Here is a 24920-nt window from a genome sequence, read left to right on the forward strand (position 1 = left end):
TCTGTTGATGAGATGATTGTTACCTTGTATATCTCCTCTGCGTTAACCCTTTGCTCAGGCACCCCTCTATGAGCCAGAATGGGGGGCAACAGTATAACCAGAAGTCTCTTCCTCCAGGGTTACCAGCCGATCGCCTTACGTAAGACCAGCCAGATCCTGTCAGTAAAGGCGGCCGTGCACATCCGCACTTAGCTGCCCGAATCCATTAATATCAGCGGAGCCGGGCGACTCTAAGGTCCAGCTCTACCATCGCCTGACAGATGATGTCGGGGTAAAGAAGGATTGGGGACCTTGAGTTTCAGTGCCTTATACTACAGATTAGCTCCCAAACATGAACTTTACACTGAGCCTCATGTGTACGGGGGAGCGAGGGAAGAATGAGCGGTAGAGACGGTTCTTGAGGATCTGCGGGCGTCCTGAGACGGTTCTATACAGTTCATTGAATAAAAGTCGGGTCATTTATGTTTGCAGAACTGGCTGCGCTCCTGGAGGCGGTCGCACATCAGGGAGGGCTGAGTGTGGACAATACTGGCCTGGAAGAAGAGGATGCTTGCTGTGGCCAAGCATGTAATAAGTGGATGGGCCAAGTCCGTCAATGGAATAATCCTTCTTTGTTAGTCTCCTTGCTCGGTGATGCCGCCAATATGCCTTTAAGGCGTAACTAAAGTTTAATTTTTCTTAATAAATCAATAGTACAAGCATAGATAAGAAACTGTAATATAGCATGTTAGAGGAAGTGTACTTTTCTCCACTTCTTAGCCACTTCTTCACCTACCTCTACACTGATCCTTCACTCTGTACACAAGTCTGTTCACTGAGAGATCAGATTACAGTTAGCACCCATAGAAGTCTATGGAAAGAGGAGGAGGACTAGGAAGCTGTTGTAGAGAGACAGAATTAGAGATACTGCCTGCAGAAGGGAAAACTGGTGGTAAATGTAAGATATAAGTCATGTAATGGTCAGATAGTGTTAACAGTCATGTACACACGCGGCAGCTTATTCTGAAAAGTCATCTGGGGGTGTGGGTACACCTAATATGGAATATGAAAAGTGCGTTGTCTTTATGACGGTTTCCTACACAGGTAATATACACTGATCATTCATAACATCAAAACCACTGACCGGTGAAGTGAATGGCTCCTTTGGGGACAGTGGTAACTTCCTGGGGTGGGATATATACTGGGCAGCAAGTGACCAGTCTATTCTTGAAGATAGGGAGTTGGAAGTGGAGACAAATGGGCAGGCGGGAGGATCTGAGTGACTCTGAGAAGGGCCAAATTATGATGTCGGAGCATCTCCAAAACCTTGTGTGAGGTTTCCGGTATGTTGTGGTAAGTACCTACCAAAAGTGGTCTGAAGAAGTACAACCGGTGAACTACCATCAGGGTCGCGGGTGCCCAAGGCTCATTGGAGTACATGAGGCCTGAAGGCTAATCTGCCTGGTCTGATCCCACAGGGGAGCAGAAGAAGTTACTGATAGAAAGGTCTCCGATCACACGGGGCGTCACAGCTTATTGCATCTGGTGCAACAGATCGGTCAGACTGCCCATGCTGACCCATGTTCACTTCTGAAAATGCCTGCAATGGGCATCAGACAATTACCCCCCTTCATGGCAGCGGGATTCCCTAATGGCAGTGCCTTCTTTCAGCACGTCTGACCTCGCCACAAAGGTGGCTCAGGAATGGTTTGTGAAACATGACCCCGTTCAAGGTGATGACTTGGGCTCGGGGGAAAGTTTGCCTTTTAATTGGCTGAGCAGTTCATTTTGGTAAATGGATCTCTGAGTTTCGTTGGCAGAGATCTTGTTTTACAGGAAACCTTTGTGGTAATTTTTGGTTTATTCCCAGCATGAACGCTTCATGAAGCCTCGCGCTTCTCACCTTCACTTGTAACCTGCCTTCCCGATTTTCAGGGTCATTACAATTTACATTGTGAGCCCCCCGGGGGGCAGAGCCTAATATGAAGACTTACAACACCGCGGAATATGTGTGCGCTATATGAAGACGTGAATGAAATTAGACCACACAATGGGGCAGATTTACTATTTGAAATTTGACAATTTATTTGGCGCAAATTGTACCAAAAACTGTCTAACGCTCTGCGTAGCACAATGATGATGCCTTGTAGACACTTTGTTCAACACATCCTGCGACGGGGCGTGACTTAGTGGAAAAGGGTGTGGCCAAATGTGCCGAATTGCGCCAATAGATGAGATAAAATTAGGCTAGTAAGTTTGGCCGGGTTTCTCTCGCAGCGGAGTCACTGTCATAAATATAGTAACATAGTTCGTAAGGCTGAATGAAGACATTGTCCATCTAGTCCAGCCTGTTGTCCTCCTGTGTTGATCCAGAGGAAGGCAAAAAACCCCAAGACGCAGGAGCCAATTAGCCCTTTTGGGGAAAAAATTCCTTCCCGGCTCCCTAATGGCAATCAGACTGTTCCCTGGACCAACCCCTAATAGTTCCTACCTGCCTGTATACCCGGATTAATAATTAACCTAAGATTTATATCCTGTAATATCCTTCCTCTCCAGAAAGACATCAAGTCCCCTTTTAAATACCTCTATGGATCCTGCCATCACCACGTCCTCAGGCAGAGAGTTCCACAGTCTCACTGCTCTTACAGTAAAGAACCCCCTCCTGTGTTGGTGATGAAGCCTGCTTTCTTCTAGACGTAGCGGATGCGCTCTTGTTACCGTCGCAGTCCTGGGTGTAAACAGATCTTGGGAGAGATCCTTGTATCGTCCCCTCATGGATTTATACATGGTTATTTGGTCGCCCCTTAGCTGTATTTTTTCCGGGGTGAATAATCCCAGTTTTGGTGCCTCTCTGGGTATTCCTGTCCCGTCATTCCATGTATTAGTTTAGTTGCCCTTCTTTGAACCCCCTCCAGCACTGTAACATCTTTCCTGAGCCCCGGTGTGCAGAACTGTACACAGTATTCCATGTGAGGCCTGACAAGTGCCTTATATAATGGGGGGATAATGTTCTCACCCCTCGCCCCTATACCTCTTTTACTGCACCCCAAGACTCTATGAGCTTTTGCAGCAGCTGACTGGCATTGGTTACTCCAGTTTAGTCTACAGCCCACTAGTACCCCCAGGTCTTTTTCCATATCACTTTTCCCTAGTGGTACCCCATTAAGCGAATATTGGTAACATCCATTCTTGCTGCCCATGTGCAGAACCTTACATTTATCTACATTGCCCTTCATTCACCATCCCCCCCCCCAAGCCCCCAGCTTATCCAGGTCCGTTTGTAGCCGCACATTGTCCTCCATTGCATTAATTATATTGTATAATTTTGTGTCATCTGCAGATATTGATATTTTGCTGTGCAGCCCCTCTATCTGGCGCATTTACAAACTGTCTAGTCTTAGTCTTAGTCTGCCCTATCAGACCGTATTAGGAAATCTGCCTGTTTATAATGAACATAATTACTGTATTTTCTTTCGCTTATTTGCATGAAGCATTCTGACGGCTGACATCCTCCTGGTGTTTTGACCAGTAGATGGCAGCACATACGCAACAATAGAATTCTTATTAATCCGTGTACTTCTGCTTGTCTTTATTGGAGTCGTATGGTCTCGCCATCTAATACAATCGTGTAGGTGGTGCAGAATAAGTTCTCTTCCCCTTTAAGGGAAGTACGTGCCTGAAGCCATATACTGCAGTCATGGAATAACTAATAGGAGATATATACGGGGACAGCAGCCATCACTGACGGCGCGCTAGGATGTGAGATCCTCATCATTGGAGGTAGGAGTGACAAACATGGCGCACGACCGGTCCAGCCAATACTATAGATTACTGTCAGAGCTCTTTGAATCAATGACTAAGAGTGCATTGAGACACGGCAGTTTAAGGGGCCGTAGAAGTAGATGGCCAGTATGCAGAAGATGTGCCTACTGGGCATTTTATAATCCTGGAGCATCATTGTTTGAGCTCGGCATCATGCTGTTCCTCTGTTATTCCTCCTGTAAAGGTATTAATAAATTGTCAACTGGGTATTACCTTTTTCCTTGTTAGAGATCTCTTTGTTGGCAGCGATTGGACAGTGTAAGTATGTAGGGACACACCATATTGACAAGAGGAATGGGCCCATTTATCAATCCAGGAAGAATAACGGGAACAGCACACTAATTGTCACAATGGCAGAGCTCTGAAAAAAAGTTGCTCCAGAACAGTTTGCTTTATGGGCAATGCAAATATTTACTAAAACAGACCTGTCAGGATAGCCAACACCCACAGCGGAAAGCAGTAGAGGCACAAAGTGGGTAAGATCTCAGTAAATGACATCCATACGTTATGGAAATGTTCTGCGCAGAAGTTAGGCTGCAGTGTGGATCTTTAAATCTGCAGCATGTGAATGTCTGACGCTGGATTAGTCACAGACTGGATGCGGACTTTACACATTGAATTTAATAGGAAAGTTGGAATATACAACAAAACCCAAATATAAGTTGCTGCGCATTATCCACAGATCCTCAGCAAAATCCACAAGTCCCATCAAAGGCTAAAGGTATCACACGGGGTAACTTGTGGTCCGTGGAGGTTGGGTGTACAGGGACCGACGGGGAACCAAAGAGGTTGGGTGTACAGGGACCGACGGGGAACCAAAGAGGTTGGGTGTACAGGGACCGACGGGGAACCAAAGAGGTTGGGTGTACAGGGACCGACGGGGAACCAAAGAGGTTGGGTGTACAGGGACCGACGGGGAACCAAAGAGGTTGGGTGTACAGGGACCGACGGGGAACCAAAGAGGTTGGGTGTACAGGGACCGACGGGGAACCAAAGAGGTTGGGTGTACAGGGACCGACGGGGAACCAAAGAGGTTGGGTGTACAGGGACCGACGGGGAACCAAAGAGGTTGGGTGTACAGGGACCGACGGGGAACCAAAGAGGTTGGGTGTACAGGGACCGACGGGGAACCAAAGAGGTTGGGTGTACAGGGACCGACGGGGAACCAAAGAGGTTGGGTGTACAGGGACCGACGGGGAACCAAAGAGGTTGGGTGTACAGGGACCGACGGGGAACCAAAGAGGTTGGGTGTACAGGGACCGACGGGGAACCAAAGAGGTTGGGTGTACAGGGACCGACGGGGAACCAAAGAGGTTGGGTGTACAGGGACCGACGGGGAACCAAAGAGGTTGGGTGTACAGGGACCGACGGGGAACCAAAGAGGTTGGGTGTACAGGGACCGACGGGGAACCAAAGAGGTTGGGTGTACAGGGACCGACGGGGAACCAAAGAGGTTGGGTGTACAGGGACCGACGGGGAACCAAAGAGGTTGGGTGTACAGGGACCGACGGGGAACCAAAGAGGTTGGGTGTACAGGGACCGACGGGGAACCAAAGAGATTGGGTGTACAGGGACCGACGGGGAACCAAAGAGGTTGGGTGTACAGGGACCGACGGGGAACCAAAGAGGTTGGGTGTACAGGGACCGACGGGGAACCAAAGAGGTTGGGTGTACAGGGACCGACGGGGAACCAGAGAAGCCTTGTCACGAGAGAACCAGGAGTGGTGCGTGTAGTGGGGCTTTTTTCTATTTTATACACTTATCTGTTTTAAGCAGAGAAATCTGCAAAAAGTGTCGTGAATTTGCCTTCATTTTTCCCAGATTTGCTGCAGATGCCCATGGCTCGTCCGGTATGTTGGATGTTCGCTGCTTCTAATGCTGAAATGCTTTCAGTTTTATTTACGTTGATTTCCACTTTCCCATAATGGAAAAAAGACTGGGTGATCAAAGAACAACTCTGTGCTGTTACCTAGGCAGGCCTGGGACCCCCAGGTAGGTCGGTGTTCATGTGGGAAGAAATGCACCCTAACCAGGGTAAACCTTTTGTGCAGTGTTACATATTTGTATAAACCTTTTGGATTAGTAAAAAATAGACTGGGGATCAAACTAGTCTGAATTCAGTGGCCCATCTTTGGATATGTTGCTAGGGCTGGTGTAAGAACCCATTGCGGTACCCCGAGTAAGTAAGATTATATATGATGGGATACCGCAGCTCTAATCCAGAGTTACATATTTGTATAAACCTTTGGGATTACTTAAAACTCTTTAACTAGAGATCAAAATAGTATGACTTAAAATGGAACCTATTTAGGCATGTTGCTAAGAGTGGGGGGGGGCATAAGACCCCACTGCAGTACCCCAAGTGAGTATACTAACTAGGATACAACTTTCTCTATCCAGTGTTACATATTTGTATGAACCAATTGCATTAGTCAGAACTGAAGACCCCCTGGTGGGACCCCAAGTTACTACAATATTATGTGCTGGGATGCTGAGCCTGACTAGAGTACAACATCTCCCGCCCAGAGTTACATATTTGTATAAGTCTTTTGGATTAGTCAGACTTATCAAAGATAAAACCAAATATGAATCATGCCTTTTGGCACTTGTAACTAGGGCCAGGAACAGGGACCTCGGGGAGAAATGTGATTCAGACTTTACCATCATTTATCGTACTCATGGCTTGTTAAGGTGTAAAGCCGATATATACCTCAAACTATTTGGGGCACGACATCAGGAGAGGAATAGGCGCCACCCATATGTCATAAACCACACCCTTATGAGGTGCTCTCATCTTAGAAGCATCTTGATCAGAGTAGAGTTGCAGGAAGGTGTTTAGAGGTATCATTTGGGTTAGATACATACAGCAGGGGGAACTTTGTTAGTCAGGCCCAAAGCCAGGACAGTAGGGATTACTGTGTGAGTCTGAACACGCTCCTATGTCACATTGCCAGTCTGATTGTGTCATAGAAATGATGAGCGAGAACTCCATAGAGAAAGTGAACTATAATTTAAAGGGATATTTCATATTGGACATATAGGGACACATGTAGAGTGCCGATGTTACCATGTAAACTCAGAAGTTCACCATTCAGAGATGTCAGGTACAATAAGTGAAGGGAGAGGAATTGGGCTTTGAACCCTACATGGATTTGTTCCATTTTACCCCATATGCCTGGAGTAGACTTACCCCTTTAACTGTTAATATAAGATTGGATTCTCAAACCTTATTAGAGTTGAGCGAACATACTCTGCCGAGCTTGATGCTCGTTCGAGTATTGGCATACTCGATGGTGCTCGTTACTCGAACGAGTATCAAGCCGTGTTCGACCCCGCCCCAGTTTTTGGCTCCTCCCCGCTGCAATGCAGTGCGCTTCATTGGCAAACTTTTTGTCTGGTAGAGAGACAGAGACCGAGACCTAGGGGAAAAAAAAAAGCTCGGCACCCGGCGTCCCACATACAAGAATGCTCGAGTCTCCCATTGTAGTCAATGGGGTTCGTTACTCGAGTAGAGCTCTTGAATTTTATGAAAAGCTTGACACAAATAACGCGGACCCGAGCATTCGGGCGCTCGCTCATCTCTAAACCTTATATACAAGTACTTTACAGAAATAGAGAATAGGCAACGTGATTTTTGTGTCTAAGAAAAGTTTCTTTGTTTCTGTTGGCTTATTGTAAAATATAATGGAAAATAACTTTCAGGTTAAAAAAAAGTTTGCTTTTGTGGTCCGGACATCGATAATTTAAAAATATATGATTTTGAATTTCAAATATTTCAAGGACATACACAGTGAAAAAAGCAAATTCTACAATGCAGAGTATGTCCATACAGTTCACAATTAATGAAAATGTCTGGTTCTTTTCGGTTGACGATTGTGTACTTGGTCACTTTCACGGACAGGCCCCCAGATGTAGTTAGTTACCCATCATATTTTCGTTGTATTAACATAGTAACATAGCATGTAAGGCCCAATGAAGACAATGTCCATCTAGTTCAGCCTGTTTATCCTCCTATGTTGTTGATCCAGATGAAGGCAAAAACCCCAAGAGGCAGGAGCCAATTAGCCCGTTTGGGGGAAAATTCCTTCCGACTCCCTAATGGCAATCAGACTAATCTCTGGACCAACCCCTAATAGTTCCTACCTGCCTGTATACCCGGATTAATAATTAACTTAAGATTTATATCCTGTAATATCCTTCCACTCCAGAAAGACATCAAGTCCCCTTTTAAACTCTTCTATGGATTTTGCCATCACCACGTCCTCAGGCAGAGTTCCACAGTCTCACTGCTCTTACAGTAAAGAATCCCTTTCTATGTTGGTGATGAAACCTGCTTTCTTCTAGACGTAGTGGATGCCCTCTTGTTACCGTTGCAGTCCGGGGTATAAACAGATTATGGGAGAGATCCTTGTATCGGCCCCTCATGTACTTATACAGAGTTATTTGGTCGCCCCTTAGCCGTCTTTTCTCCAGGGTGAATAATCCCAGTTTTGGTGCCTCTCTGGGTATTCCAGTCCCGTCATTAGTTGCCCTTCTTTGAACGCCCTCCAGCACTGTAACATCCTTCCTGAGCCCCGGTGACCAGAACTGTACGCAGTATTCCATGTGGGGCCTGACAAGTGCCTTATATAGTGGGAGGATAATGTTCTCGTCCTTTGCCCCTATACCTCTTTTAATGCATGCAGCAGCTGACTGGCATTGGTTACTCCAGTTTAATCTACAATCCACTCGTACCCCCAGGTCTTCTTCCATATCACTTTTCCCTAACAGTACCCCATTTAGTGTATATTGGTGACATCTGTTTCTCCTGCCCATGTGCGTATTGTCCTTGATAGTGCCGCTCAAACTACTACATATCTTGGTGGAACCTTTGTCCTTGTTCCTCGGAGTATGCTCACATGTGATGAGAATCCAGGATATGAACCTTGAGCGACATCCTGCAGCCCATAGTGTGGTATTTCTTCATCATCACTTCCACCAACTCCACATGGTTGTCCGCTTTGTGATTTCCCAAGAACCCCTGAACCACGGCAACAAAACTGTTCCAAGCTGCTTTCTGTAGTTCTGTGAGCAGGTCAGGAAATTTCAGACATTCTATGATCCTCTTGATTTGTGGTCCCACAAGGATGCCAGCTTTTACCTTGGCCTCAGTCAGCTTCGGGAAGAAGTTTAGTAGAGGTTTCATCGCTGTAGATTCTTTATCTAGAGCTGTGACAAACTGTTTCATAAGCCAGAGTTTTATGTAAAGAGGTGGCATCAGAATCATCTTAGGATCTACTAGGGGTTCCCATTTGACGTGGCTTCGTCCGACAGTGAAGTCAATACGCTCAGGCTAGCCTCGTCGATGGTAGTGTTCCGTTTTGGCTCTGCTATCCCAAAGACAAAGATAGGAAGGAAACTTTGTGAAACCATCATGAAAACCCATTAGGAAAGCAACCATCCTGAAGTCTCCAATTACCTCCCAACTATACTGATCCTACTTCAGAACTTGCACCAGGAATGTGACACTACTGTAGTCCTCCTTTGAGATGTGCAGAGTGAGCCACTGGAAGGGATGGAAGTTGATTTCCATTGTGGAGCAGAACTGCTTTCAGGCTCTAGGAAGAACTGTCGATGAAGAGGCGCCAATCCTGTGCTTTACAAGATATCCTAATTTCACTGAATGGACCTGTCAGTTCATGGAAAGAACATCTTGAAGGGTGAAGAAGGTAGAAAACATTTGATGATGTTTTCTTTGACTTGTAACTTGCACGCCATCATCCAGCAAGTTCCTCTGTTTCAGCCTGGATGTCAGAATCTCTTACCAAATCATTAATCTTCTGGTTTGGGTAGGATGGTCTTCTCTCCTCTTTGCTGGCATGGAAAGGCTCAGTTGCATCTTCACTGTCTGAGCTGATGTTTTCTGAACACGTCTGCACGCTATGCATGCTCTGTGGAGGCGTCGAAATGGGGAGATCAGAGCAATGTGGTATCGGGGCCAAAGACGAAGGAATGTTTGGATACGTCACAGCAACTGTGCATTTTTTCCACGTCGATGTTTGGAGGGGAATACCATGCAGACATAGCAGTTGGTGGAGTGATCAGTGGGCTCCCACCAAATTCTTGGTATCGCAAACTTCATGGCTCTATTTTCGCCTCTGAACCAACTTTCCAGAGTTTTCTTGCAATTATTGCAGCTGAAGAGCGGCGCCCCTGACTTACCTGGATCACCCACAGCCATCCCAGAATATGCTTGGTAGGCTGCATTCATTTCTGCCGTTGTTGCCAAAGAGAGCTTCTTTGCCCGTTTTGATGATCTCTCCGCATACATAACAGAAGGCATCTGCAGAATATTTACAACCTCTTGATGCTGTACCGGACTCCATAATCACCAATGTAACAGCATTATATCAGCATACAAAGTAATGACTGTACATGTATGATCATGAACCTGCACTCTACATATGATCTGAGTCAGCAATGGACCAATAACTGTTCATAACCAATTGTTTGTTGTTCAAATAATGTGAAAATAACACTAATTTCCCAGACATAAAAAAATAATATATTAATATATATATATATATAGTAGAAAATAATATACTAAATTAGGGAAAAAATGAAGTTTTATTGAATCATTTTTGGAAAAATCTACAAGCAATAGAATGTTAAGGCCCATTTCCTCAGGACAAGTGTCAAGCAAACGATGTCCGATACCCGTCCCTATGCCTGCTGGAGCCCCTAGGCCTGCTGGAGCCCCTAGGCCTGCTGGAGCCCCTAGGCCTGCTGGAGCCCCTATGCCTGCTGGAGCCTCTATGCCTGCTGGAGCCCCTAGGCCTGCTGGAGCCCCTATGTCTGCTGGAGCCCCTATGTCTGCTGGAGCCCCTATGTCTGCTGGAGCCCCTATGTCTGCTGGAGCCCCTATGTCTGCTGGAGCCCCTAGGCCTGCTGGAGCCCCTAGGCCTGCTGGAGCCCCTAGGCCTGCTGGAGCCCCTAGGCCTGCTGGAGCCTCTGACGCAGATGTGAACCTAGACGAAATACTTTTAACATCTTTTTTTTCCAGTTTCCTTCTTAAGGTGCAAAGCAGAAAAACATCCATTAATCTGAGCAAATAACGGATCCATCCAGAAGTCTTCCTGTTTGCACCTGGTCTCCATTGACCACAATGTAAGGAAGGATACTTTCTGTCCCGTTTCTGATTCTTTTGTGTACGGAAAAAGTGACAGCAGACGACGCTGATGTTTCCATGAGAAATCTGAACCCTGACGGAGTGGACGCAAAGTGAGACCCCTACAGAAAACACTGAACGGAATGAGACAGTAACACAGGCTTCAGCACTCATACAGTTAATAGTGGACTAAACGTGTACAATTGTTTATACTAACCACACAACAAGGTTCTCAGGGCAGATTTTGATCGATGCATGTGGCCCCATCTGCCACGTCCAGACAAACCTTATTGGAAGGTACCTACCTCTAACAGACACCTCGCTTTGGGCCAAAGGCCTCCAATGAACTTAGGGAAAGCTATATATAAGGATCCTAGGTTACGATAGGCCATGTGGGTGGAAACGGGCAAGCGATACGACTCCTCTAATCCCCTTCACCGTGTCTCTGCCATTTGTGTATAGCACATGACACTATTATTTCCATCCAGCGGGATAATCGATTCCGCGTGGTGCGCAGGCTTCCTGTATCACCGCATTAGGGCCTGGTATGTTCCTGCTTGACTGGTTATTCCACTGGTGATTTTTGGGAATCTCCGGTCAACTGGATAAATGTGCTAACAATGGGGAGCCCATTACTGGACCCCTGGGATGTAGATTCTGGACTCTCATTATTTTTGCTGATGCAATTACCAGTAACTCCCTGTGGAGTCCCAGATTCCTCATGTAAGCCCGTCACCACTAATTACTCTCATTACTCCTTGACTATTGCTTCAGTTCAGCAAGTCATCCAGTCCAACCGCTCTCGGTGGTTTCATTTCAGAGGAGACATGACTCTATGGGTAATAGGAAAGCTCTATATAATACACTTCAAAGGAGACTTCCCTCCGACGCGTCCAGCTCCGACCTTGGGCCCCTTTCTCGTGGGATGACGACAGCCGTTCCAGCGATAATCTATGCTTTTATAGATGAGTGATCATCGTTCAGTGAACGGAGGCGGAGTTGGCCGGATATCGTTGGCTTACCCGCCTCCATTCACAGTAAACAGGCAGTTGATCATTGATGAGCGACTGCCTGTTCACAGGGGCCGATGGTCATTCAGTTTTTAGGAACACATAAACTAAACACTGTTCAGTCGGTGCATGCCGTCGCTCAGAATCCCATAATCCAGTGTGAATGTGAGTGATGATTGGCCCTCAGGATGGATGGAGCTCATGGAGAACCTCATAGTGCCAAAATAATACAAATTACTATACCTAATGATGCTGTAGCCTAGTTATCACTGCCCAATCCATAAAGCGGGGGATGTAGCCGGGTCCATTACAGGTGTCTTCCTGTAGATTCGAACATCAAGCATGGGATTAACGGTGCAAGCTCTAGGGGCCCAGGTCACCAGGGCCAAATTGGCACCCATTTCAGTAGGGGGCAGTTAAGCACCTTGCACTACTGAACGCCCCGAGGTGTTGGTAAATATATGTACAATAAGGGAATTCTTACATCCCAGTAAGAAGCAATATGATACAGGCTGCTCCCACCAAGAGTTCCTCCTCCTGTGCAGTAGAAGTTCTGTGAGCGGGCACTATGTGGGAGAAGGATATACTGGCTGGCACTGTGTGGGAGAAGGATATACTGGCTGGCACTGTGTGGGAGAGAATTATATACTGGCTGGCACTATGTGGGAGGAGGATATACTGGCTGGCACTGTGTGGGAGAAGTATATACTGGCTGGCACTGTGTGGGAGAAGGATATACTGACTGGCACTATGTGGGAGGAGGATATACTGGCTGGCACTGTGTGGGAGAAGGATATACTGGCTGGCACTGTGTGGGAGAGAATTATATACTGACTGGCACTATGTGGGAGGAGGATATACTGGCTGGCACTGTGTGGGAGAAGGATATACTGGCTGGCACTGTGTGGGAGAGAATTATATACTGACTGGCACTATGTGGGAGGAGGATATACTGGCTGGCACTGTGTGGGAGAGAATTATATACTGACTGGCACTATGTGGGAGGAGGATATACTGGCTGGCACTGTGTGGGAGAGAATTATATACTGACTGGCACTATGTGGGAGGAGGATATACTGGCTGGCACTGTGTGGGAGAAGTATATACTGGCTGGCACTATGTGGGAGAAGTATATACTGGCTGGCACTATGTGGGAGAAGTATATACTGGCTGGCACTGTGTGGGAGAAGGATATACTGGCTGGCACTGTGTGGGAGAAGGATATACTGGCTGGCACTGTGTGGAGGAGGACGTTGTGGCTGGCACTGAATAGTGTGGCTAGAAATGTATCTATGCCCGGCAGTATATAGGGTGGCACACTGTGACGGCACTATGTCAGCCTGGGAATGTAATGCACACATTGACTGTTGTAGACCCCATTGTGAAGAAGGGGTTAGTGTCATACAGTAACTGGGCTGAAGTCTTCATTCCCTCTGCAAAAAGAGGTTCAGAAGCAGCTGCATTCCTTACCATAAATTAAGAATGTTAGAAGTAACCTGTGGCCTTAACCCTTTCCTGACCAAAGGACCAATGCTGCCCCTGTGTCCCGGTGACATATCTACATGAGGACTTGTTGTTTGTGGGGCCAGTCGTATATTTAACATTAAAGGTCCGGAGTTGGTGAAATGGGAAGAAAAACGCAGTTACACCGTTTTGAGGGGGTTTTGTTTTCGGGTGCTCACCGTGCAGAAAAACGAACCTTCTCTTTCTTCTGTCGGTGCGATTAAAGCGACGCCACATTTATGTCGGGAGGTTTTATGTGGCACGATTTAAAAAAACAAAACATTTTTACTTTGCTTTCTTTTTTGTTTTTCCGCCGGTGGGACTGTGCGGCGGCTCGCTGGTTCAGAGCCATCTGTGGCTTTTATTGGTGCCTTTCGGGGATTGGTTGGACTTTATCTTTTCGGGCATTATGTACCTTTTGCTCTGACGGCATTCATCACGTTGGGTTAATAATGTGATATTTTAATAAATTTCTAATGTTTATACTTTTTTTGATGCGACAGCTGGGAATCCGGTTTTATAAATGTATTTTTAATTATTACGAAAATACAAAATAAGTCTTTATTTTCATTCTTGTTTAGACCCCGTGGAGCTCTGGGAGGTCCGGCCATCGATCGCTTATACAGTATACTGCAATACTATGGTATTACATTATACCGGGTTAGTCAGAGAGAAGCAGCAGACATGGGGATTTAGTTACAAACCGACTACAAAAGACAACAATCCGCTCACCACCGGGAGGAAGGGTCAGAGAGTCTTATGCCGCACCAGCAGGTTCCCTTTTCTGTCACATCGCAGCGCCGTTTCTTGTTTACAGTCTCTTAGGAAAATTGCGACATCACAGGAGAAATCGTTTTATGTGTTTGAGTTTGCCAAGTGTGAATCCATTGTTCAAGTGCAGCGTGAGTTCTGGCGTCGATTCCAACAGCAGCCGCCTCGTCGCATACAAGGTTATGAGTGGCACAGAAAATAGTTGAACTTGGTTGAATATGCAAACAGAAAAGCAGCAATCACCATAAGACTGTGAGGCTGCCTGTCCGCGGGCGGGCCGGATTATCGCTAGCGTTATTCCACCGCGAGGGAGGAGCACTACACGTTCTCCGCGAGGAGCCTACCTAAATGAGCTCACTGCGGTGAATCGTGGCGTGCCGTGATTTGAATCATGTGAGTGGAGAATTGCTATGATTCTTGGCTCATGGACGTCAGGCTGCGCTTTCCAGAGTTCTCCTATGGAAGCGTGTCATGCCAGCTCTGCGTTCGCTTTATCGCTGTGGATTTCGCAATGACGGCTCGCCCGTGGACAGCCAGCACTGGGATGTCAGAAAATGAAACTTACTGGTACGTCATAAAAAGCTTTGAACCTTCCTCTTTTCAGTGACGTGCACATTGCGGACCTGTCCTTTGTAGTTTGTCTGTATTCCAGTCTGCTCCTTTTTGAATAACCCTGTACGGCGACCTATTACAGATCTGCCACAGGCACGTCTTAATAGGCAAACAATCATGCCAGCCCTTCAGAAGGCTCCAGGCTGCCTTGACACCTTGATGGCATTCCCGCAATATTATCGCGGCAGGGCTGTTCTGGACATTTAAATTCCGATTGATTGGAACATTTAAAGGGTTAACAGCTGTGATCTGAGTTATCTCTGATTGCGGCTTTCGACTGTCTAAAATAGCTAATCCCCGCCATGTATGGAGGGGTTTGGCTCCTGAGCCCACTCCATACACAGCATATGCTCGGATGCCTACGTCACCCTAACTGCATGGGAACCTATATAGCCGTCTGGCTGTTGTGAAGGGGTTGGGCTCATCGTAAGACTACTAAGAGGGTTCTAAGTGTCAGGGGATGCCAGGACCAAAGCTGTAGACCACTACCCATGATACAATGCAGTGTGATCATCTATGCATGCCTACCTTGTGTTACTATAGGGCTGTAATGACAAACAGCACACAGATACTTAGTATCACTATAGAGAACAGCATGTGGGTAACATGTGAGTGTTGATCAGGAACCGGTGAGTCCCGTCTGGCTGGGAAAGGAAGTGTCTGGATCTCTCCTCTTGAGCAGGACAAACATTTCCGTCTGTCTGAGCTACAACCTGTTATTTTGTTGCCGATGCAGTTAATCATATTTCTACTGACCGCCTGTCAGACACGGGGTCGGCCCCCCCATGGCCTGGTTACTCAGAGCGGGGATTCCTTCTATGAGAGGCCATTCACTTATGTGGTCAGCCTGACCACTTCACATGATGTGTGTCATCTGCTGCTACTTCTGATGGTTCTGATGGAGCCCGCAGTGTAAAGCACTGTGCACCGTGTCACCTCAGCACTTCACCCACATGAGGATGAAACACAGGAAGTAAAAGGTGACACACCAAAGCCTACAGTGAATCAGAAACTGTGTAGGGTAAGTCCGGCAGACGGGCCAGGCACAGTGACATCACAAGTATGACCATTACATAACTAGATCTACAGCTGCCACATTAGGGTTACAGCTGGCTCCCCTCCTGCGAGTTCAAGTCGATTTCAAAGGGTTTATTTCTTATGGGAAGATTCACAAATAACTGATTAGACCCTGGGTGCGCTACCGCTGCCCACCGCGCTACCGCTGCCCACCGCGCTTACCTATTGCTGGAGCCACAGTTGGGTGTGGTCATCATCGGTATTATTGTTTGACAGGGCTTCCATGGAGGAACGCCCCTGTCACACCCCTAGCTCCCAATTGGTGGAATAGCAGAAGGTCCTAGGATGCCTTTTTCCTAGCCCTGTGACAGTCCTCCTTGTCCTCTGTGCCCCTGGGCTGTATAGACTCCCTGCTGTCCTCCTCTTTCTACTGCGTTACTCTGCAGTCGGCAGCGCTCTCATGGACCGCCGATCTAACTGCTGGCTTCTCCGCCACTGCATCAGGCGCTCCACCACCGCTCACCAGCACTCACATGTGGCAGGCAGCAGTGTCCGGTGGCTTCTCCCACACACCATCAGGAGCAGGACGGGCGACAGCCAGCGCAGCTTTCCCAGTGGAACTGCGGCCTCTTCTTTTCTGGCGGCAACACTGGCTTCCCTGCCAGCCTTGCTACACTGACAGCACGCGTGGGACCACAGCGCGCCAGCGGACAGTGGGGGAGCAGCGGCGCGGCATCGGCCACTCTTACTGCACTCTGAAGCCGCTGTCACAGCCGCCAGATAAGAAGCTGCTCTTAGTCAGTGGCAGGACCTGAGAGCCCAAGCAGGGGGTGGCAGCCCTGCAGCCAATGACAAACTGGGGGCATGCCCAGGCTGTCAAGCAGCCTGTATCTTGTCACCACCCACACTTCCGGTGGTGACAAGATACAATAATACCGCCGTCATCTACTTGCAGCTCTCCACACTCACTCCTCTGCTGGCTTTCTAATTTCTGCCCCAGGGGCTTGCGTACACTCCTACTTTCTCTACTAAAAGGCCAGTGTGTGCTCCCTAAACCTGTCCCCTCCAATCCTGCCACAGCATCTGCTATACTACGCATCCACACCCTAAGGTGGATGCCTAGACAATTTGGCCTCCTACTGCCATTTGTGATAAAGTCCTCGTTTGTGTATTCTGGTTGTGAGTCCTGATTATTCTGACTTATGGACTTTGTTATTGCTCACTGCCTGCCCTGACTGTCTGCCCGAACCTCGCTGTTGCTACTGTGATGCCAGCCCTGAGCATTGTTACATCCCTGGCAGGGGTGTAGCTAAAGTCTCATAGGCCCAGGTGCAAAAGTTCAGCTTGGGCGCCCCCCTCCCCCGACATCTCTTCATGATTGCGATCAATAACTTTTACAACGTTTGAAGTGGGTGAAACGGGAAATAAACACAATGGAGACATTGTTTTTTGTGTTTTGTTTTTATGGCATTCCCAGTGCAGTAAGGACACGTTCCCCGCACTCTGCGCTCCGCTGTTATTGCAGCAATAGCAAATTTATAGCGTTTTTTTATGTTTTACTATTAAAAAATAAAAAGCATATTTAACAAAATACTTTGTTTCCATCTTCTGAGACCCTTGTCTGGTTTTCGATGGGCGGTGCGGGGGCTTGTGGCAGTGCAGACTGTAGTTTTTGTTACCCTTACAGGGTGCAGAGTTTGTGATCACTTTTTATTCTGATGACCGGAGACAGTGCGCCCAATAATTCTGGCATTAGTCATTGACACATTCACCGGAGAGGGGAAATAATGCGAAGTTGTAATACTTTAGACTTTTAAAGACCTGCAATTGTAATGACCGTATTTTCCGATGTATAAGACGACTTTTTAACGCAGGAAAATCTTCTCCAAAGTCGGGGGTCGTCTGAAACGCCGGACTAACTACCTGTAGAAACAAAATCAATACTCGCCCCCGCGGCAGTCTGCGATGATCTGGGGCGCTGCTGCAGGCTGTCGCTCCCTCCTCCACGCCGACAGAGCATTGCTGGATGTGGGGCTTGAATGCCTCGCCTCCAGAAAGCTAATGCTCTGATTGGCCAATGAAAGGTTAACCAATCACCGCCATTCAATGACCTAATTACCATAATTACTGTCTGCAGCAGTGCAGCAGGGAGGAGAGGAGGCATGATGGAGGCAGAATGCATCCCGCTAGCACAGAAGATCGATGCTAGGGAACTTTCAGGGGACGCTGTAAACTGCAGCCTGCCAGCCAGATTTCACTGACCAAGCAGTGCCAGAAACTTTGATTGATCAGCGGAACAACCAATGAGTGCTTCCCACAGTCTGACAAAGGAAATGCTCATTGATTAATAAGGTCTTCCTGCTCTGATCTCTGCTACTGCTCCCTGCCTGCACTCGGCGCTGCGATCGCAGCCCTAGCAAGTGAGCAGCACTGTGCAGTCTGTGGTGAGGTGGGCCCCCTTGGCTTACGGGCCAGGTCGCAAGTGCAACCCTGATACTTATGCCACTGATCTCTGGATAAGTCCCTGTTGGCACCATCAGGTACTGTGCCTCAGGCCTGTGCAGTGTCAGCAGCCACACTACCGGGACTATCTGTGCAAGTAACAGCTTGGGGGCTCCACATCAGAAAACCATATCCCACTTGGAAGGGTCAGGGGTGAAAACTGGGGGGACCCTCTTCAGCCCAAAGCGAAGCTGGTGTATGGCAAAGTGGATCCACATCCGCCTGTCTGACAGTCAGTCAGTAAAATGAAAGGTGGATGATGTTCTGCATAGATGGAGGCTGGCACTTCAGAGTCATTTCCTCTGGGGAGCCCATAGAGCCTCAGTGCTGATAAAGGGTGAGTCCTTAATGTCATTTCCTCTGGTGAGCCCAAGGAACTTCAGTCCAACTCTGTAAGCATCTATTTATAACCGTCGCTGATACGTTGTAGTTTACATTCATGGATTCCGCATTCTCCAGAATCTCCCACCCGGCGCAGCACTTCCGATGAGACAAGGGTTGAAAGTGGTCTTCTAGTTTCAACAAATAAAGCTGATTATAGAATGAAAAGTTCTTCAACTTTTTTAATATACTTTCTGGACAAATTTCTTCCAGTTTTCAAGATTTCTGATTGCTGTCATTTGGTGTTGATCTTTACTTCCGGAAGCCGAGAATCGATTTTCAGGTCTTGATCACACCAAGTGCGCAGCTTGCTGCAATCCAGTTTATCGGAACTCTCTCCCGTTCATTAGAGATAGAGAGGACATGTTGATGGACTAACGAGTCTAGATCTGAGACCTTTGCAGGGAACAGATGCAGTAGTATGTTGACAAAGCAATAAAAACTGTTTGCACCATGACTTCCGCCATTAATTAGACCACCAGCCACGGAGGTGGAATGTATAACGACGTCTGGAGATGTATCTAACTGAAAGTATCATGAGTGGAAAATGTTTAATTGGGATACAATGACTCTACAGCTGGATAGTAACCCTAGACACGGTCCTGAGGAAGTCAAGATGGATTTATCATACAGAAACTGAGGTGTCTTCTTCAAACCTTGGACTCTGCTCCTCAGCGCCCAGACCTCAACATCTTTGTAGGTGTGTGGGATTACTTGGATTATGAGACGCACAAAATGCCTTCAACTTCAAGTGCTGCCACTATACAGTGTCAGTAACATATCAGTTATGGGTGGGTGGGGGGCTCTCAACCGTCCAGACAGCTGATGTTGAGGGAATCAAGGATTGGGATGTTAGATTTCATGGACATGTGAGGAGTGGAGGAACCCGTCATGGGATACAGACTGGTGTTCTTATTTCTTGCTTTGTGTAGCTTTTTCTTTGGAGGTGGAGTCCCGGATAAAAATATTTAACACGTGTTTTCTACTTGCTGCAATGTTATGTGACCGGGACCCAAACTGTGTTGTAAAGTGAAGAATCATTAGTCAACTGTGACCTGTTCAATATGAAGCCCGGAAATAATGGCCCCCAAATGCCATGATCGATTGGGAAACTAACAGTAGAGTGAAAATATAAGGGCATGAACCTGTGACAAAGCTATATTAAAAGGTAGTTTATTGCCACGGCTGTTGAATGTAAAGTGCTAATGGTAGCCAGAGTCAGAGAGTCAGTGTGAGAATGTCTGCCAAGCGTGTGACACAGATGCCCAGGAGGGCAAGCCGGAACAATCATCAGGCATATGCCCTTGCTTTATGCACCTTTTTCTCAGTAGAGCGGTGCTTCCGAGTGGGTTGGATGGAGGACTATGACTAGGAAGCCGGTCTGCTACAGTAGAAGAGCCAAATCAGTTGGGATTGTTGCCATCTCACAACAGCAGGTTTGGGCCCACTGTACCAAAAAATGATTTGGCTTGGGGCTACTCCTGGCGGCAACACCTGGGCTTCACAGGTGTTCACCCTTTAGCCCCACCAATCAGGATCTGGTCTTTGCTTCAGGGACCCCAAGGCTATTACACCATACGTAGTCTTGGTGTTGTCAGCTGACACAAACCGGTCAGCATTACTGTAGCTCAGTCCTGGAGCAGGCAGGGAAATTGTGATACAAGACCTAGGTCAGGGCAGGTACAATTTTTGCATAGTGATATGACTAGCCCAGTTGCAGGGCAGGCAACAGACAGATTAAGCATGGTCCAGAAACAAGCCAAGGTCAGGAATGGAGAAGATGGGAAAGCTGGGTAGAACACTGTGTTGCCAAGCTGAAAGGCTACAAGAAGGCACAGGTCAAACCAGGAATTAGTCAGAATAAGTAAACACCTTTGTATACCAGAGTAGACTGATTGCTCAGGCACCTGCTAGCAGGAGAGGGTGCCTTATATAGTCAGAGGCTTGTCCGCATTGCCTATAGATGGAAGAGCTGGGTATGTGCATCTTGTGCGTTATTCTGTGACTATCCGGGAGGTCCCTCTCTCTTCACCAGCTTTTTGCTATCTGACTGCTGGAGGCACTTAGGGGACTTCTGGTTTCAGTAGGTGGACTTCATGTCATGTAAAAATAGTTATACAATTTCCACTGCAGGACTACTGCCCCCACCATCCATAGTGAGTGGTGGATACAAAGTAAGCTCCTTATGGTTACTGGTAGAACAGACGTGTCTCGCATACTTTGGGTTTGGTTCTACTTGCTAAAACACGCTGCCTGAACAAGCCTCTTCACATTGCAATAATTAACAGTAAATATTTACCACTCCTAATTGTTACTCTTCCTAATGTCTTACAAGCGCCTCACACATAATTACTCACCACGTCTAAGCAATAATTACTTTCACTGCCTAATACACCTGATCTCTGGAACTCACAAGGTTAGGACTATTCCTTTTTTGCAGACAAGGCTGGGAAATGAGCCATAGTGAAAATGTATTCGGCCGGGTACAAATCTGCGCTGGAACCGCCGTTTGGACGTTTCTTCGCAGATCTGGCACAAAGCCCTGGAAGAAATAGAGCTGAGCGGAAACTGAGCTGACCCCATCAATGGGGTCCGCTTAGTGCTGTACGGTTCCATCGTAGAACAGATCTGTTCAAGAGCTCCGCTTCCCGAAGGGAGCAGTAAATGGAACCCCCGACGCAGATGTGAAAGCACCCTTACTTATGACTGTAGATTTCAGAACATGCTGCATTGGTAATATGATAAACCCAACACACATCTAGTCCCCAACTCATTCACTACGTCTCGCTCCTATCTACTCAGCAGATGTTCCTGTAGACTCCCGAAGGGGCAGCAGAAGACAACCTCATCTGAAGACGAGATGGAGCCATCACTCGCTGGGCGGAAAACCTATTTGGATCTTCCTATGTAGGCAATAATACAATGCAGAGTTTGGGGCTGACCTCTGTTCTCCCCCTACTAATGTGTAGCCAATAATTCTGAATCGTTACAGTGCGATGTAATGCTCCCTACATCCATCACCTCTGCTTTGGTCGGGGCTTTATCCTCTGTCCAACTCAATGCACTCCTCATCAACTTCTCCAGTACTTCTCTACTCTGGGATTTCCTACACTGGGTGTCTTGGCATTCTCCAAGTCCAGGCCGTCCAATGAGAGCCGAGTATCTACTGTAATCTCTGACTTACCTCATCAGAATAATAATCTGTTTAGCGGTTACCCTGATGGGATCTTCATCCGCAATCACATTGGAGCATAGTACCGTAGAGTCACCAATTGTTGGGTACGCAGCCGCACTTGGCTGGCCACCTCTCCATCGTCTCTTCCTTTGGATGCTTCAGCTTGTGGCCCCCTCATCAGGGGGCCCTGAAGTCAGCGGGTCCTGTGGATATGCCCCAAATATCTGAGAATGAAATGCTTCTGTCATCCCTCAGGCCTGTGTCACACAAACAGATTTGCTTGCACAATTCACGGTGAAGAGAACCCGATGTCTTCAATGAGTTCATTAACATAAGTGTATTTTGCGTGTGCATTTTATTTGCGTGTTCTGCATTCCTGCGCAGGAACATGGCGCATATCAATTAATTAACTTAATCGCCTGTTTCAGTGAATGGGAACGGTTGTGTATTTTTTATATGTGCAAATGCGCACGATCTGCCAGCGCAAAAAGTACAGTACAACCTGCACATGCAAGTATACACGGTCCATTGCCCAAGTGCGCGTATTCCCATGTGACGCCGCCTCAGTGATGACGCTCTTTTGGCCCTCTAAAGACTTGCAGATTATTTTTTATTTTTCCTCATTGCATTCCTAAGGCCATAACGTTTTTTAATTTCCATAGGCGTCTGAGGGCTTCTTCTCTGCAGGGCGAGTCGTATTCTCGAAGGGCGCCATTTTGGGGTATATAGAACTTGTTGATTCATTCAGACTTTCCGAGAGAATGGAGAGCCGTCATTGTGCCGTTTTTTGGTCTGTTGTACATTTTGCACATGAACGTTGTCTTTATTCTGCCGCTATGATTGCACTGACACCCAATCTAGAGTCTATGTTCTACTACAATAAAAACACTTAAACATTTATTTTTGTGTCACTATATTCTGCTTTTTGTAAGTTTTTTTTAAATTCCCCTAAGGAAATGAAAGGGGTTACCGAGTTCCAGGACGACCTCCCATCAGCAGTGCTCACTGTAATAAATAATAAACTGAGCAGTACTTACCTCTCCTCCAGTGCTGGGATCCAGCGATGCAGCCATGCCGTTGTCCTGTGTGCGTTCTGACACGTAACATCAGCGGAAGTCAGGTGACTGCTATAGCCAATCAGAGGCTGTAGAACCACCGTTTGGCTCTCCTGGCATCATGGCACCCAGTATGAGAGCACCAATACCAGGAGAACGAGCCTCTGATTGGCTGCAGTGGTCATCTGACTTCCGGTGATGCCAGCTGTCACAACAGACATACAGGGACAATGGCGGGACTGCAGTGCTGGATCCCGACGGTGGAGGAGGAGTAAGTACTGCTCAGTTTGCTATTATACTACAGTGAGCACTATTGATGGGATGTTGTCCTGTAACCGCATAACCTCTTTAAAGCCTCATGCCCACGGGCCTGCATGGTTTCCCCGTGCAGAATCATGCAGCAGATTCCACCCGGCCCGCAGACATGAGGCCAGAAAATACGTAATACTCACCTATCTGGACGCTGCAGGGCTCCCCTCCATGCAGGCCGGATCTTCTTTCTTCTGCACGGCGGATGTGCCCAGGACACCAGCAGAGTGCTGGGTGCATGCGCCATGTCATCTTTTTTTTCTAAACTCCGTCGGTCCCGTGGCATGGACTCCGTGACAGCTGCGTTTGTGCTGCAGATCCGGTTGCTTCCATTGGCTTTAATGGAAGCCGCGGGAGCGATCCATGCGGGAAAACCGCACAAAAATGGAGCATGCTGCGGTTGTTTTCTCGCACATGCGATCTGCACGCCGTGGGTAAATGACATCCACAGGTATTTAATTACCTGCGGGTGCCCAATGATTCCCTATGGGTGCGGATCGCATGTGCAGGAGACCCGCACGGATTTTAAAATTCCACTTTTGCCGTGGACATGAGGCCTAAAGGCCCATTTACACGGAGCGATTATCACTCAAAAATTGCTAAAAAGCGATCGTTCGAGCGATAATCGCTGTGTCTAAACGCGCGGCCATGGTGCACTGCTAGCTGATCGCTAGATTCAGGTAAACCTAAAAATCGTCATGCGGTCTCATCAGGACCGCACACTGAGTTCTGTGCGGGGAGTGCTGATAGCATTGTATCCCCTCGGAGAACAAAGGCGCTGAATACAGATAAGAGCCTCCGGCTACTAACTGCATTCAGGGAAGGCTTCATTTGCCACTAAATAGCTACTTAATAATTTATACAAAATGATCGCTCAAAGCTGTCACTGTCGTCTGAGCGGTCATCACTCTGGTAAATGCGCCGTAAGTCCTTTAGTGGAACTAAAAAAATGTACAAAAAGAAAAAATTAAATGAAATGATTAAAACCTTGAAAAAAGGTGAAAAAATACAACTTTTCCCCCAATATAAAATGCTTTATTACGTAAAATAAAGAAACGGTTCCTGTAATATGAATCACATCTGTCATGTATGTATTTTATATAGCGCTATTGGAGGGATGTCGTCCCCTATAAATGAGCAATCCTTTCAGTACTTGCTGTATTACGCCTGTCGGTGTAGTGTTGACAGACACCCTATAAAGAGCAGCCTGGGGGTTTAATTAGGCTTCTGGTGGCCATGACAACCCATTAGCCCCCCGTGACCACATTATGGGATCGCTGGGGGGCAGTCGGAGTCTGTCATTGTTGCTACTGCTAAACCTACAGCTGATATCTATCTGGTTGCAGTGGCCAGGATTGGAGATAGCTTTGATCTTGGCCATTGCAGCAGGGTCTCAGCTGTAATAAAGCTAACACCCGCTGATGACGTGGGCACACCTCCCGAGCCAGCGCCATCACTGTGCAGTAAATACGGGTAGACGCTATTAATGTTTTCCCACCAATGATGCAGATATATGTCTTAGGGCTGGAAGGAGTTAAATCCGAGAGCCTGCAGGGTACCAAGACTCTAATCAAAGTTATGGAGAAAGAAGGTCCTAGGGGGAAATACTTTGTCTGATGAGCTTTTTTTGGCTCCGT

General features: G+C 47.3%; 1 long non-coding RNA gene across 1 annotated transcript; it reads left to right on the top strand.

The window, feature by feature from the left end:
- The first annotated feature begins 3625 nt into the window (after positions 1–3625).
- On the top strand, positions 3626–22819 carry LOC136581020 (uncharacterized). The gene is made up of 3 exons (XR_010787040.1): positions 3626–3759; positions 5623–5793; positions 21550–22819. It is a non-coding gene; the product is annotated as an uncharacterized lncRNA (long non-coding RNA).
- The last annotated feature ends 2101 nt before the right edge of the window (positions 22820–24920 follow it).

Source organism: Eleutherodactylus coqui, chromosome 10, assembly GCF_035609145.1.
Source record: "Eleutherodactylus coqui strain aEleCoq1 chromosome 10, aEleCoq1.hap1, whole genome shotgun sequence".
Classification (NCBI taxonomy): Eukaryota; Metazoa; Chordata; class Amphibia; order Anura; family Eleutherodactylidae; genus Eleutherodactylus; species Eleutherodactylus coqui.